This window comes from Schistocerca gregaria, chromosome 4, assembly GCF_023897955.1.
Source record: "Schistocerca gregaria isolate iqSchGreg1 chromosome 4, iqSchGreg1.2, whole genome shotgun sequence".
Lineage (NCBI taxonomy): Eukaryota > Metazoa > Arthropoda > Insecta > Orthoptera > Acrididae > Schistocerca > Schistocerca gregaria.
Genome location: NC_064923.1, coordinates 223,156,034 through 223,172,336, shown reverse-complemented (window position 1 = coordinate 223,172,336; position 16,303 = coordinate 223,156,034). Strand labels below are relative to the sequence as shown.

The 16,303-nt window shown below is 41.2% G+C and overlaps 2 long non-coding RNA genes across 3 annotated transcripts in view; both read left to right on the top strand.

Moving 5' to 3' along the window:
* Positions 1-16,303, top strand: part of LOC126267557 (uncharacterized) — a 319,893-nt gene that overhangs the window by 268,328 nt on the left and 35,262 nt on the right. The window lies entirely within an intron of this gene.
* Positions 2,957-16,048, top strand: LOC126267555 (uncharacterized). The gene is made up of 2 exons (XR_007549021.1): positions 2,957-3,040; positions 15,752-16,048. It is a non-coding gene; the product is annotated as an uncharacterized LOC126267555 (long non-coding RNA).

The following is a 16,303-nucleotide window of genomic DNA, read 5'->3' as shown; positions in this document are numbered from 1 at the left end:
CCTTAAATATTAGCTACCACCAGAACTATTAGCTCCTGTGGTTTAAATATTATTCCATTACAGTTGTATACCCCACGTACATTGTTAAGCTATTTAGTTAATGACTCAGCGTTATATGCTTCGCTGCCTGAGTTTACTTGTTTGCCATTTGCATGCAATAGGTTTATAGTCATTTTTCACAAGTTTTGAGATTAATGTCTTGTTGGTTTTCTCTTATATATTCGATTATAACTGTTTATCTGCTCAAAGAAAATAAAGTATGAAGAAGACTAGGAATTCTGCCGCTTACAAATAATGCAGACTGGATTCATTGGTACTGCGTATCAGAAACAGTGCGCCACATATAACTATGCCCCTTAAAGAACAAGTTGTGGAACAAACCTTATGCACATACCATAAAATTTCTGAAAGGCAGAGGATAGTTTTAAAGTTCTGCTAAGCGTGAGATAGACTTATACCGATTTTCCTCACAACTTTACGTATCTGACAAGAGCGGTGGACCACTAAAACTGTTATATAAAACTAATCGGACTTCTGAATTCTCATTGTGGCAATTCACTCATTTTTAGAACAACTGTTTAGCACGTGAATACATTGTGAAAGGGCATGCTGAAATGTAGTGTCTTAGAACTTTTTATGTGAAAGCTCTTTAAGGTTTAAGAAAAAGCAAAGGTTATTAATATTCTACATCTTTATTTTTCATGTCAACATATTTATTTCTCAACATACTAACCTGGCGGCGAACACATACCTCCAGAAAAGAGATCACCGTCACTGTAGGCTGTCTTACTTTGTTGACGAAGATGCGACCTGACCCTTGGTTGCACCGCTTCATCACTACGCAAGTGAAGTTCTCAAAGGTATTCTTTATGTTTTAGAAACAGATGAAAATCGAACTGGGTCAAGTCGGGACTGTGTGGAGGATGATCGCTGACAGCGAAGCCAAGGCGTCGGGATGTTGCAGATGTCTCAGGTCTCATGTGTTGTCTGGTATTGTCATGTGGAATGCGTGGGTGCTCGATGTGTGAACGAACTCCAGAAGTTCACGCTTTCAGTGTTCTGAGGGTCTCGCAGTACTCCTACATAGTTACACTACGCAACGCCACAGTACGTGCTACACTTCGGAGCCCTCTGCCGGCAAAGCCTTGAAAACTTGGGTTAGCGAAGAGGGGAAGTCGACCGGATAATTTGCATGCCACGTGATAGCACCACCGATAGGGGGAACACAACAAAAATGTGAGACGCCCCGCGCCCTTGGATTAGCAGTCAAAAGTAAAGGTTGTGATACTGTCTTCCGTACGTGACTGAATAGGGTATTTTATGTAATGAAAGAAAATAAGGTGGGCAAAAAAATCCTCGTTGTGTAGTTCTCTCTGACAATAGTGAAAACAGCTGTTGCAAAGAAGAGAACAACAATGAAATTAGCAAAATAATGAAAACAGAGAATTTTTTTGTAGCATAGTTATTCAGCAAGAGTTAAGCAGAAGTCAACAGTTCCAAAATCATTTTCAAGTATTCGTTAAAACAAATATACCTGGTGATCAAAAAGTCAGTATAAATTTGAAAACTAAATAAATCACGGAATAACGTAGATAGAGAGGTACAAATTGACAAACATGCTTGGAATGACAAGGGGCTTTATTAGAACCAAAAATATACCAAAGTTCAAAAAATGTCCGACAGATGGCGCTTCATCTGATCAGAATAGCAATAATTTGCATAACAAAGTAAGACAAAGCAATGATGATGTTCTTTACAGGAAATGCTCAATATGTCCACCATCATCCCTCAACAACAGCTGTAGTGGAGGAATAATGTGAAGAGCACTGTAAAGCATGTCCGGAGTTATGGTGACGCATTGGCGTGGGATGTTGTCTTTCAGTATCCCTAGAGATGCCGGTTGATCACGATACACTTGCGACTTCAGGTAACCTCAAATCCAATAATCGCACGGACTGCGGTCAGGGGACCTGGGGGGCCAAGCATGACGAAAGTGGCGGCTGAGAACACGATCATCACCAAACGACGCGCGCAAGAGATCTTTCACGCGTCTAGCAATATGGGGTGGAGCGCCATCCTGCATAAACATCGTACGTTCCACCAGGTGTTTATCAAACAGGCTGGGTATGAAGTGATTCTGTAACATATCGGCGTATGTCTCACCCGACATGGTAGCGGTTACAATTCCAGAATCACGCACTTCCTCTTAGAAAAAAGGCCTGATAACTTTTTTCGGTTCTAGTAATACCCCATATCATTCCGAGAATGTGTGTCAATTTTTACCTCTCTATCTACACTATTCCGTTGTTTATTAAGTTTTCAAATTTATACTGACTTTTTGATTACCCGGTACTTGCAGTGGTAAAAGAAACCCAGCAATAATTTGAGAAGTAAAATGAAGACCGAGCAAGAATTGATAAGAGAGTTCAACGTCCTGCACTGTAAAATACATAAAGAGAATAGCGTAAGTACATATATAATGGTCCAGAGATTTGAGAAGCCTACGAGGAAAAATTTTCAAAGAAATACGTGTCTGAATAATGAGATGATATTCAATATAAAGCCTATAAGACAACTTGACTTTCATTCAGTTCACTGACGTGTGACTCATTTCTGATTTTAGTAACACAGGCATTTGATGTCAGGAGTTGGAGGAGAATGTTAAACATACAATGAAACACACCAAAATTCTAACACAAAAAATCGATGTATACGATTACTAAGATTTCGACACTGCCTCAAAGCGAAATTAAACGTACGACCCGAGGGTGAGACACATATCAACGTACACGTCTGCGGAAGTAGCAGTTCCAGCTTGTAGTATACGTCGGACAGTGGTAACGGGCCTGATGTCATAAAGTCAAGCTATGTGCGTCTGCAGTGTTTACCACTATCATAACGATGTTATTATTGCCCTCATCTAATAGCTTCCTCAAGAGCTGCCAATATATTAGGTGGGCTAGGCCTGCACTGCTCAGAAACTTCCGTTGCGGTTGGCGTACGAGAACGTAGCGACGGCGGCAAGATGAGCATGCAGCTGGTGAGCATTCATCGCCTGTTGTTCTCTCAATGTGAGACGTTCCCAACCAGAATCGTTTCTGAATTCGTCTCGTAACGCATTCAGAAATATTAGCATGTGTTTCAAGTATACACAGCCTATGATCTACATTTTCTTGCTACTACGAAAACTACTATGTAGTACGAATTAGAGAGTTTGTTCATTTTGTCTTACATTACAGTACATTCTCTTTGCATGGAAATGCGCAACAAAAATTAATAGTTCTCTGTAACATAATTAAGGGACCTTTACATTCGCCAGCAAAAAATTACCTTTTTAATGCTGCAATATCGTCATCTAAATTCCTAAAAGAGTTTCGTCTTATATACGAATGACATCTCCAGTGGACGTCAGTTTTCATTTGTGTCCTGACAGTTTTTATGTTCCCCCTCGGATAGAGAGACGCACTTGCGCTTTACTTCTAAAAAATTAGCAAATATTTATATAAAAATTATTTGTTTTCCTATTTTTTCATATACTGCTGTGTTTGTAACACGAATACTTTGCTAAGTGAGTTGTAAAAAAATGGTTCAAATGGCTCTGAGCACTATGGGACTCAACTGCTGTGGTCATCAGTCCCCTAGAACTTAGAACTACTTAAACCTAAACCTATGTACATCACACACATCCATGCCCGAGGCAGGATTCGAACCTGCGACCGTAGCAGTCGCACGGTTCCGGACTGCGCGCCTAGAACCGCGAGACCATCGCGGCCGGCAAATGAGTTGTAACAAATTTCATAATAAGAAGGTAGTCTTAACACCAGAATTGTTTGTTCAATTCATTTTTCATCATCATTTCAAGGAGTGGGTCGTGGAAGGCACTCACGTGACATGTTTTGATGTAGTCATACCATTCTTATTTGGTACTGCCTGTCATGTCGGTTTCACGTCTAGTTGCTGTTTTAACTTTTGACTTCGGATATGTCTCTTAATGTTAATCCAAGAACTAACCTCAGGTACATCATCTGTGCTGTTTCAGTTCCTTTCTACTCTCCTTGTCTTAGATTACATTTTTCACTGCCGTATTTAAGGCACGCTTAGCCATCATAGCGTGCGTATGTTTCCTCATATTTCTGTGAAGGTGCCTGCTTATGCACTCTGCTCTAGACACTTTCCAGTGATTGTAAAAGACGTTTGATTAGAGGTTAGGTACTACGTGATTGTATGCATGAAAACAGCAGCTCTAGGAGGTATCTGTGCAATGTTTACAAATCTTCGTTATCCGAACCGTTAGCAGTTGTGTAGCTCAGTTCTGCCTGCTTCTGCCTGCAATACACCTAAAGTATCGACATCAATGTCACAGCTGCCCTAATACGTAACCCTAAGTCTGCGATGTAGTGGGGCAGTGCAGGTGTGAAAACAGTGTCTTTGATGTGATCAACCATATTGTACCAGGTCCGGGGAACTCATGGACTGTTTTGTGGAAGTGCAGTGGAGCTTCCGTGGTTTGAAAAATGAAATTGTCACTAAGCTTCCGTTGGTCTGCCAGATATGTTGATGGAGATCACTGTAACAAAAAATATTGCAGTTCCTACGTATTAATCACACAATACCTTAACTCAATATAAACACTTTCTTACAGTCACTTGAACGTGTCTAGATTATATGGAATACCAGTGTCAGCCATTTATAGTGTTATCCCTCTTCATATTTTGAACCACGTCTGAACTGGTTTTGTATTGTGATATATCTGCCACGAAATATTTGAAAGAATTTACCTGTTCTATTATCTTACCCCTTATCACTCTTTTAACTCTTCTTATTTGTTTCCCTATCACTGCCTTTCTTTTGTTTTATTTACAATGAATATATACATTCGATAAGTTTGTAAAACAATACTCAGTTTAACCACAATTTTTTTTTTTTTTTTTTTTGTAAAGCGCATTCACTATTTGCTAAAATAATGTTTATAAGTTTGTTGCTTTACTTCTGCATCCTCTTGTGGTATTTAGAAATGCTCCCTTCTAAGATTTTGTTTAACAACATTCAATAAATTTAGGGGCATCTAGTCATAGGTCTACTCATAATCTGGGAAGTGCAGAAATAGTGGTTTATTGTTCTCTTTCCTGTCGGTTGTTTTAGAACAAATGCATCAGCCTTTACATAACACGCCTTGTCCCTTTCGTAAAAATGTTTGTGTTGGTGGCTGGGGTATCATTTTCATGACAGATGAATAGCTTTTATAAGCACAATTTAAAAAATATTCTCCTACAATTTCATCTCGTTTCTTATATATAATTATAATACCCCCGTTCGTCTAGCATTTTCATCAGATACTAAATATCATTCAGGAACTGCACAATCCTCCGTTTCCATTTAATATCGACATTTTTTTTCATTTTACAGATTTATTCCATCTCTCTTTACAGCTCTCTTGTTCCTGGTCTCCTTTAAAATAATTCCCAAGCCCTTCATCTGATTGTACGGTATTCTTCAATATTCACATGATCTGTGAACTAAGGTGCATCTTACTTGGCAAAGGCTGTTTATAATGGTGTAACCAGGCCCTTCAACGAGCTATATCACTCTTTCCTTTGTCGCTGATTTCACTACGCTGATTTTTGACACTGAATCCAAGCTCTTTATATCGAGTAAAATTACATTCTATTTTATCATAAATTACTTTCCAAATATCTCCGTCTAGTAAGTTCACAAACTACCGCTCTTTGCTTTTTATACTGTATCAGGTCTTCGACTCTCTTCGTGTTAATCCAAGTCAGAATCCAAGGCTGACCCAGTTTCCTTTTTCTATTAAAGCTTAATTGAATTCATCATTTTTCCATAGTTTTCGTGTCCAAAGTTTTCCCCTGGTATTCATAATTAACGTTTCCTTTAACTTATTCCACTCCTTTTATTAATCCCATGTTGAACATCTGACATAATTCTCCATTCTCATTTGATAAACATGTACAATCCAGATTTTTCTGGGTCAAAAATTGGTCTGTTATTTTCCTTGTTTGTTTATTTTTTCATCACGAATCTCCTAGGACGCTTAATCTAGGATCCCAGTGAAAAACGTTCTGCATCACCTTCAGGCCCTGTAAATACTCTTGTATCACGTTGTTGTTGTTAAACTTCCTCCTTAGTTATTGTGTATTCTGTAACAGAAACACATCCCAGTTCTGGCTTCTGTTATGGGAATCTGCATGTTTTAATAAATCTTAAACGTATGTGCTGAAATCAAGACGCTGGTGTCCGTTCCAGTTCAAAATTTGCTCTCCATGTGGCCCAGTGACAGAAAGTATAATTTCTAAACCAAAACTTGCTTTTTTAAAGGGCTGGCTATTATCACATCCTTCGACGTTCCATATTTGGCTATATAACATCTCTGTTTCTACTTTTTGTCTCATTGTTGGTGCATACTCTCCAGCTACTTTCCAATGCTACTTTCTAGTTTTAAATTTCAGAGTTATTATTTTGTCACTGATCCTCCATATACTAAGACCCTTCGCGTTAATCACTTATGTAATATTTTATCTTCTCCAGATGTAACTCTCTTTAATCGTTTTCTACCTCAGAGTTCAAGAATACGTAGTCTCCTGCCTCGTGTGAAACTTTTCTTTCTTCTTCGTTTCTGACACCACAAATATGTCAATTACTTAATTTAGTTTACTATATCTTTTTTTATGCTCCAGATGTTCCTGGAGGCAATTGTCATTGTCTGTAGAAGGTTTGCCCGTTCCCATGTTGTCATCGGGTACATTCGTCTGGCCCTTTTATTTGGCTTTCCGGTTGAGTTGCTTTCGCTCCGCCCCCCCCCCCCCCCCCCACCCAAGAGGACACCACCCGCTCGACATACTCGTCTGACCAGCTACATTTTGTCTATCGGGGTATTTTCCCTTAATCGAAAACTCACAATTAAGGCAGTGGGAATTTTCCTCCACCCTGTCCCTTCTACAACACTCATAATAATGGAGTGTTTGCCCAGAAGCTATGCGGTTTTCACCTTTGTGGAAGTGGCCATAGGTGGGAGTGCGTCAACCGAGCTATGTGCAGATATAGCCTGTTCAGATTCGATCAACTATGTGTCCGGCTGGCGTAGTGTTTAACGCATCTATTTAGTACGCAGGAGACCTTGGGTGCAGCTCCTCGTTGGGCACACATTTTCACTCGTCGCTGATTCCGCATGAAGTACCGATGCAGCCATTGTCATTCGTTCCATTTCCTTTCTCCCCCCTCCACTTTCAGTTCATATAAGAACTTTTTGTGCCTACTGGGTGTTGGCTGTGACCCTCGGAACCACACCAATCTGTAGGCCCGTGTTTGCTTGCTTACGTTTCTTGCCAAATGCAGACCCACCTCAGTTTTTCACGATTTAAAGACAGAGAGACTGAGCCAAAACGTATTTTTTTTTCTTTATGTCCCTGGAGTGTTATAAACTGTTATACAGAAGTTATACAAACTTCTGTTCGAATACTCTTGGACCGCCAAGTACTGATGATTTCCACGAGTGAGAAGAGTGGCGTTGAAAACCAGTCATTCGTGACAGAGAGGCAATTCACCTATTGCACGTTATCAAGATTTGAGCGAGTCTGAACGATGTGTTACAGTCGGCGCATGAGCGATGGGACAAAACATCTCCGAGGTAGTGATGAGGTGGGGATTTTCCCGTACAATCATTTCACGAGAGAACTGTGCATATCAGGAATCCGGTAAAACATCAAATCTCCGACATCGCTGCGATGGGAAAATAGACCCTTCGAGAACCGGCCAGGCGACGACTAAAGAGAAGCGTTCAGCGTGACAGAAGTGCAACCCTTCCTCAGACTGGTGCAGATTTTAGTCTTGGGCCGTCAACAAGTGTCAATGTGCGAACCATTAAACTAAACAGCATCAATATGGGCTTTCGGAGCTGAAGGCCCACTCGATTTCCCTTGATGTCTGCACGACACAAAGCTTTACGCCTCGCCTGGTCCCGCCAACACCGACAGTGGCATGTTGGTGACAGAAAATAAGTTGGCTGATCGGACGAGTCTTGTTTCAAATTGAATTCAGCGGATGGCCGTGTACTGTGGGACTCCATATCCTTTTTGTAGTCTTTCGTGGGTGCTAAATTTTAGTTATATTTGTTATTATTATATTTTCTCTTACGACTACTATTATCATTATGTGGTACATAATTAGGTTGACGTTGACTACTATCATTTCTGATGCAGTTCACAAAGATTTCCGGACGGCGCGTGAGCCGTGCTTGGGTAGCTCAATTTGTAGAGCACTTGCCCGCGAAAGGCAAAGGTCCCGAGTTCGAGTCTCGGTCCGGCACACAGTTTTAATCTGTCAGGAAGTTTCATATCAGCGCACTCTCCGCTGCAGAGTGAAAAAGTCATTCTGGAACTATTACACCCATTTCCGTTATCATAATCGCTCCCATTTCTAATTCTCTTCCCTCTGTTTCCGTAAAATCCGTGATAGTCATTCCCACTGGTACGACATACTGATTCCCTTCCGAACCATCACACATTCCCATTTTTGCTAAACAGTTTCATATTTTCCTGTACAAGATCAATAAAATCTATTACACACAGAAAATATTCCAAGTCAGTATCTGGTGTATAAATTAAGTCTTCTTAATTTCAGTGGGTACTTTTGCTTTTATAATACGAATGACCTCTCTAGATGCATTACCTTATCTAGTTTTATTAACATATTTCTCAAAGTATTTTCTTGAAGTATTCTTTTTAGGATCCCAATATTCTGGATTATAAACTTCTTTACGTAATTTGTCTTGTTTACTAAACGACCATAATTTATCAATGAATTTACACTCAAACTCCTCAAAAGAATTTCAGAAATCAGCAGTGTCATTTTCCCGCAAAGCTGCCTCTCCTATAATACGAGAAATCACAAATCGAATTTTGTGTCATTCGTTCCATGTTCTTGGAAATATATTCCTAAAGCTTTTAATAAAGATTCCTGGGAGGGGATAATCTTTTTCCGAAGAGTGCGTTTGAAACTGTCAGTTCTTAATAATATTTTGTTCTACTTTTAGGACACATAATGCTGGACAACTATGTATTGAATCATTTTCTACGCAATGACTATTACTTTTCCCTTTAGCTGATTCACAAGACCCCTCTGAATCATTAATATTGTTCTTTCTGTTTCTATAGCTAACACCCATTTCGCTTCTAATACACTCCTGGAAATTGAAAGAAGAACACCGTGAATTCATTGTCCCAGGAAGGGGAAACTTTATTGACACATTCCTGGGGTCAGATACATCACATGATCACACTGACAGAACCACAGACACATAGACACAGGCAACAGAGCATGCACAATGTCGGCACTAGTACAGTGTATATCCACCTTCCGCAGCAATGCACGCTGCTATTCTCCCATGGAGACGATCGTACAGATGCTGGATGTAGTCCTGTGGAACGGCTTGCCATGCAATTTCCACCTGGCGCCTCAGTTGGACCAGCGTTCGTGCTGGACGTGCAGACCGCGTGAGACGACACTTCATCCAGTCCCAAACATGCTCAATGGGGGACAGATCCGGAGATCTTGCTGGCCAGGGTAGTTGACTTAGACCTTCTAGAGCACGTTGGGTGGCACAGGATACATGCGGACGTGCATTGTCCTGTTGGAACAGCAAGTTCCCTTGCCGGTCTAGGAATGGTAGAATGATGGGTTCGATGACGGTTTGGATGTATCGTTCACTATTCAGTGTCCCCTCGACGATCACCAAAGGTTTACGGCCAGTGTAGGAGATCGCTCCGCACACCATGATGCCGGGTGTTGGCCCTGTGTGCCTCGGTCGTATGCAGTCCTGATTGTGGCGCTCACCTGCACGGCGCCAAACACGCATACGACCATCATTGGCACCAAGGCAGAAGCGACTCTCATCGCTGAAGACGACACGTCTCCATTCGTCCCTCCATTCACGCCTGTCGCGACACCACTGGTGGCGGACTGCACGATGTTGGGGCGTGAGCGGAAGACGGCCTAACGGTGTGCGGGACCGTAGCCCAACTTCATGCAGACGGTTGCGAATGGTCCTCGCCGATACCCCAGGAGCAACAGTGTCCCTAATTTGCTGGGAAGTGGCGGTGCGGACCCCTACGGCACTGCGTAGGATCCTACGGTCTTGGCGTGCATCCGTGCGTTGCTGCGGTCCGGTCCCAGGTCGACGGGCACGTGCACCTTCCGCCGACTACTGGCGACAACATCGATGTACTGTGGAGACCTCACGCCCCACGTGTTGAGCAATTCGGCGGTACGTCCACCCGGCCTCCCGCATGCCCACTATACGCCCTCGCTCAAAGTCCGTCAACTGCACATACGATTCACGTCCACGCTGTCGCGGCATGCTACCAGTGTTAAAGACTGCGATGGAGCTCCGTATGCCACGGCAAACTGGCTGACACTGACGGCGGCGGTGCACAAATGCTGCGCAGCTAGCGCCATTCGACGGCCAACACCGCGGTTCCTGGTGTGTCCGCTGTGCCGTGCGTGTGATCATTGCTTGTACAGCCCTCTCGCAGTGTCCGGAGCAAGTATGGTGGGTCTGACACACCGGTGTCAATGTGTTCTTTTTTCCATTTCCAGGAATGTAGATGTTTCGTCTACCAAGGAGTCTACCTTTTTATTAATTTCCTTCTGCCGCTTAGGTAGTTCTGAAATTACTTTGTCTTTAATCTTATAAAATTCCTCTTGAAATTGATCGACATCGTCTGCCTCCAACCCATCACAAGCCTTTTCTTCTCACTTCTGAGCTTGCTTAGATAATTATTCTTCAATCTACTTCTGATTAGTTAACCCTATATCGTCGATTCTATCAGTCAATAACTCTATAGTTTTACTTAGACTAGATCGTTTCGTTGTACCTCGACTACTGATATAGTTAATTGACTTACTACGTCAGGCAAATTTTCATATTTTTTATTAATATTACCTAACCTTCGGTTCATAAGTGCTAGATCGTAAAAGATTATCTTATCTTGTTCATCCCTCTCCTTATCTTTCTGTTTTCTCCACTCTTCCTTTTCTCGTTACCCTGTTTTCTCTGTACATCCTTCTCTCGTTCTTTCTGTCTTTCCCGTTTTTCATTCTCTGCTAACTTCATTAAAATTAACGTTAACGCATTAAGGTTAGTTTGCTAATTACTGATTACCTCCGAATTATCTGCGTTATCAGTTCATTTAGGAATCATACCATCATCTACTCGATCTAACTGGTAACCAGCTACTTCAGAATTCACATTGGGTTGTTCTAAACTCATCTGATCATTAGTTGAATAATGCGGCTCACTATTATATGCAGACATTATTAAGGGTATCGGAATTTGTTCCGTTTCTGTCTCATTATTGTCAGCAATAATCTCAACTTATCCCATTCCAGCTGTCTTGTCATCTATCATACACTTACCTGTCTTATCCATGTCCTAAATAATCTAGCTAATCACAGTTATTGGGTAAAACCAATAGCCACACATTATAGGTACACATACATATACTATTATCACTTGGCAAATCACTGTTAATCTAGAAAAAACTTTCCCCTTTTTTACACTAGTTACCCTACGGGTATACTGGATAGAATAGCATGGAGAGCTGCATCAAATCAGTCTCAGGACTGAAGACTGCAACAACAACAACAACATACTGATCCAGTAAACATCGAGATGCAAAAACAGTTAAGACGGTGTCACCGTTATCAGTGTTAACCTTTTTGCTGATGGTAGATCATCTGTCATGCCTTAACGATCAGCACGTGACTCGTATGAATATTCTTGTCACAGACACATGAACTTCACAAATTTTTATCAGCAAACATAGCAGGGTCATAAGAGAACACATGTTAGTTATTTGTAACAGAACAGTCACACATAAAATATCACACGTGGTAAATATTTCACAGTTAATGATAAGTTTAACAACTGATAATTACCATATATTGTCTTCATTACGTAGGATCTCGTCTTGAAATTTGATCAGTTGAATTCTTGATAATTACGTAGTATTGATGTTTCTTGCGACCTTTGAATCTTTACGTCTTAATTATCTTCGTGCCCCACGTTGTACGAGAATTGTAGCTCCTCTTTCATTTGTAGTCTTTTGTGGGTGCTAAATTTTAGTTTATTAGTTTGTTGGGTGAAGATGTCTTTGATTTCGTGGGTCGTTTTCTGTTTATTTTTATTTAATGTTGGGAGAACAGGTCACAAACTACATAAAATCTATTGAAACAGTAACAGTGGACGTAATGTAGCTTGACATCGTCGTAAATTGTTTATTCGCAAGCCCTTTATTCGCCGTAAATAAATTTTCACAACTGCTTCTTATTCTGAAGCGTTTAGCTTCCTCCAAAAATACATATTATTGTATTATAGATTTCGAACAAAAATTGACATTATAACTCATCTAAAGATCTCCAATTAAATAAAAATAAATATTTCATTACAATTCTATGAAAGAGTGGCTTCAACGGGTATGGAGACTACCTCATGTCAGAAGAGGACTGCTCAAGCTCTTGGAGGCCGTGCAGTTAGAGTGATATGCTCCTGATATGTCTTGATACGACTCTGACAGGTGGCACGTACCTGTCGAATTACTTGTTCCCATTGTCCATTCCGACGGACTTAGGGAGTTCCAGCAGGACAATGCGACACCCCACACGTCCAGAATTGTTACAAAGTGGCTGCACGAACACTCGTGTGAGTTTTGGCAGTTCGGCTGGCCACCAAACTCCCCAAACACGAACATTATTGAGTGTACCCTGGATGCCTTGCAACGTCCTATTCAGAATAGATTTCCAACCTGTCGTACTCTTACGGATTTATGGACAGCCCTGCAGGACTCATGGTGTCAATTCCGTTCAGCATTATTTCAGACATTGATCGAGTTCAAGCCACATCGTCATGCGACACTTTTGAGTTCTCGCAGGGGCCCTACCCGACGTTAGGCAGATGTACCAGTGTTTTTGGCTCTTTAGGGTTCTAACGCCACGACAGAACAACAGTTACTTTCCAAACCACCCTCGTATTCAAAAGCCAAGTATGACTAACTGCTCTAGATAAGTTTTAGTTTATTCGTTAACTCTGAGATAGCCTTTGTAGACTTGAAAGTTACGTTCAGCAGAAATGGCATACAACTTCTTGGGTATGAAGACAACAGCGGTGGATGCAACACATGAGCAACAGAATTGTCAAAATGCACACGGACTTTTGTAACAACCACAGCTGCGAATACCAAAATGTGATATCATAAATACGCAACAAACCTATTGCGGGCTTCAGTAAACATTGTTACCGACATGAATCCTGACGGTGCAGTGTTAGTTATATTCTCGTAGCTGAAAACGTTTAACATTTGACTAAACCAATTGTCGTTATCTTTCCACGCTTTAGTTCCGATATTTCCGTACTCTGTGCATACGATCCACGACGTTCTTGGATAAACAAGGAAGTAGATATAGGGGCATGGTTGTGAGACCCATTTGTGACTGCTTGCACTAAAACACTAGAGAATCCCAAGGGTTACACGATCCTGATTGTAGCACCACACATCTTTCACCTTCTTCCACGACATTTGGACGTCCTGCGTCGCTTACAATCATTTCATTATCATTCAATCGTTTTCATTAGAAACTAAGGCAACAGCAGATTATACTCCATAGCACTTGTCTCCAACTGTTGGAAACACGTAATCTGTAGGGAAAGATGGGTGATACACATTATGTACAAGAGCCAAGAGGGATCAATTGCAGTGGAAGATAAAGAACGAAGTGCTCGGATTAAAAAGGGTGTAAGACGGGAATGCCGTCTTTCACCACCACTCTTCAATCAACACGTCGAAGAAGCGAAAGATTCAAGAGTGGAATTAAAATTCGAGATATAAGTATGGCAATAAGAAGATTCGCTGGTGATATTGCTACCCTCAGTCAAAGTGAAGAAGAATTGCAGAGTGTGATGAATTGAATGAAGTGTCTAATGAGTACAGGATATGGACTGAAAATAAATTGAAGAACAAGGTAATGAGAGGTAGCAGAAATGAGAGCATCAAGAAATTTAACATTACAATTGGGGATCGCGAAGTAGACGAAGTTAAGAAATTCTGCTACCTACGCAGTTGAATAATCTATGACGGACGGAGAAAAGAGGACATAAAAAGCGAACTAGCACCAGCGGAAAAGTCATTCCTGGCCAAGAGAAGTCTCTTGGTATAAAACAGAGGTCATAACGGGAGGAAGAAATTTCTGCAAAAGTGTGTTTGGAGTACAGCATTGTATGACAATCGGACATGGACCATGGGAAAACCAAACAGAAGATAATCTAAGCCTTTGAGATGTGGTGCTGCAGAAGAATGTTGAGAAGTAGCTGGTCTGATATGGTAAGGAATGTGGAGGTCTACCACAGAATCGGCGAGGAAAGCAGCATATGGAAAACGATGACAAAAAGGAGAGGATGATAAGACATCTGTTAACGTATCAGGGGATAACTTTCATGAAACTAGAGGGTGCTGTAGGGGATTAAAAGGGTAGAGAAAGACAGAGATTGCAACACATCCAACAAATAATTGAGGATGTAGGGTGCATTTTCTTCTCTGAGATGAAAATGTTAGAAAAGGAGAGCAATTCGAGGTGGACCACATCAGACCAGTAAAAAGACAATTTAAAAAAACGGTCGTGCCATCCTCATTTAAAAGAACGAATTTTTGCTCTGAAATAGTGCATGTGCGTATGTGGATCTTCCTGGGAGGTTAAAACTGTTTGTCGGATCGAGATTCGAACCTCATACATTTGACTTTTGCAGTCAAATGTTCTATAGTATTAGCTGGTCACGATCTTCCTTCACAACTTTCTTTATGACTGTACCTATCTCCTACTTTCCAATCTTTCACAAGTTTTCAAGTAATCGGCCACGACTAACACTCCTGGAAGAAGGAGCACTGCACAAGTAGTCTTAAATTCAACCTAGGTGATTGTTTCCTGGACAATTTTTCACTCTTCGGTGGATTGTGCGTTGATTTGAAGCTTCACAACAGAGGGAAAATGGGGAAGAGCCAGTAGGGGAAGTAAAGTTGTGATGATGGATCTTCAGATATCCAAGAACAGATAAATTGGAAGAGAATCTGCTAGCGAAAGGCACATGTTTCAGCTTCCAGTCCCGCTCTGATGAACAGCTGTAATCTGCTGGAAAGATTAATCCAGATTTAGATTCCCCTGGTTTCCCTAAATGACTTAAGGTAATTGCCAGCATGGGTCCCACTAAAATGACACAGTCAAATTCCTCCCCCTATCTCCTCCTTCTCTAAGGGCCGCATTGTCGACGAAACTTTACACTCTGATGATCCTTCTTTCTAAGCACTACTCCAGCACAGACAATCCAAATGCAGCATTATGCCAGAACTCGGGACATGACTCCTGCACTTGTTGTTTAGTTTCTTTATACCATTTTAGTACATGCTCTATGAAAGACATGACAACGGTATTTTGCTGTATGAATCTTACAATTGACACTCGCAAATAATGCCATAGGTAAAACCTTATGAAGATGGGCACTACGTGCCCAAAACCGGTTAAGAAATTACATTTCTCATATGCAGTTGTTTGCTCATTATTACGATGTGTACTTTGATTTGCATTTAAATTAAGGGAAGTTCCTCTCAATGCATCTGGTTGTAGAACCGGATTCTACTACTGTCTACACGACAACCTCTGAATCTGACAGGAACCCTTCGTTGTCCAACAGGTGGCCTTGGCTGTGTTGCTGATGCTGGCATTGTGTTTCACGGTGCTGCAGGCGCATCCGGTGGCAGAGCCGCACTGGGGATGGAGCGGTTGGAACCACTACCATTGGCACCACCCGCACCCTCATTGGTGGCATTGGTGGTGACTGTGACTACCGATAAGTGGCATCACGACTCCTACTACTGAGACAACGTTATGATGGCTTCTTGGTTATTTCTGCATAATATACTTTGAGTCTAACAATAATAACGACTATGGGCGCATTTTCTTTGACTTTAAATAGCAAACAGCAAGAAAATGTCAATTTGGTTGCATATTTGAGTACTTACTGTTTTAACTTAAATATTTAGCACACAGAATATTTTAATTCAATTGGCTTAAAAAACAAGCTAGCTTGGAAAATTCAGATGTCTGATGTGTCCACGTATTGTTGTTCCCCTTTCAATGTGTATGTACTTCGATGCGATGTTGGTGTCATATTGGAAGAAATTCGTAGCAAATTAATCTAAAAAAATAGATTAGTCTGAAAGCGAAGTTCATTCAGTTTCCTTTT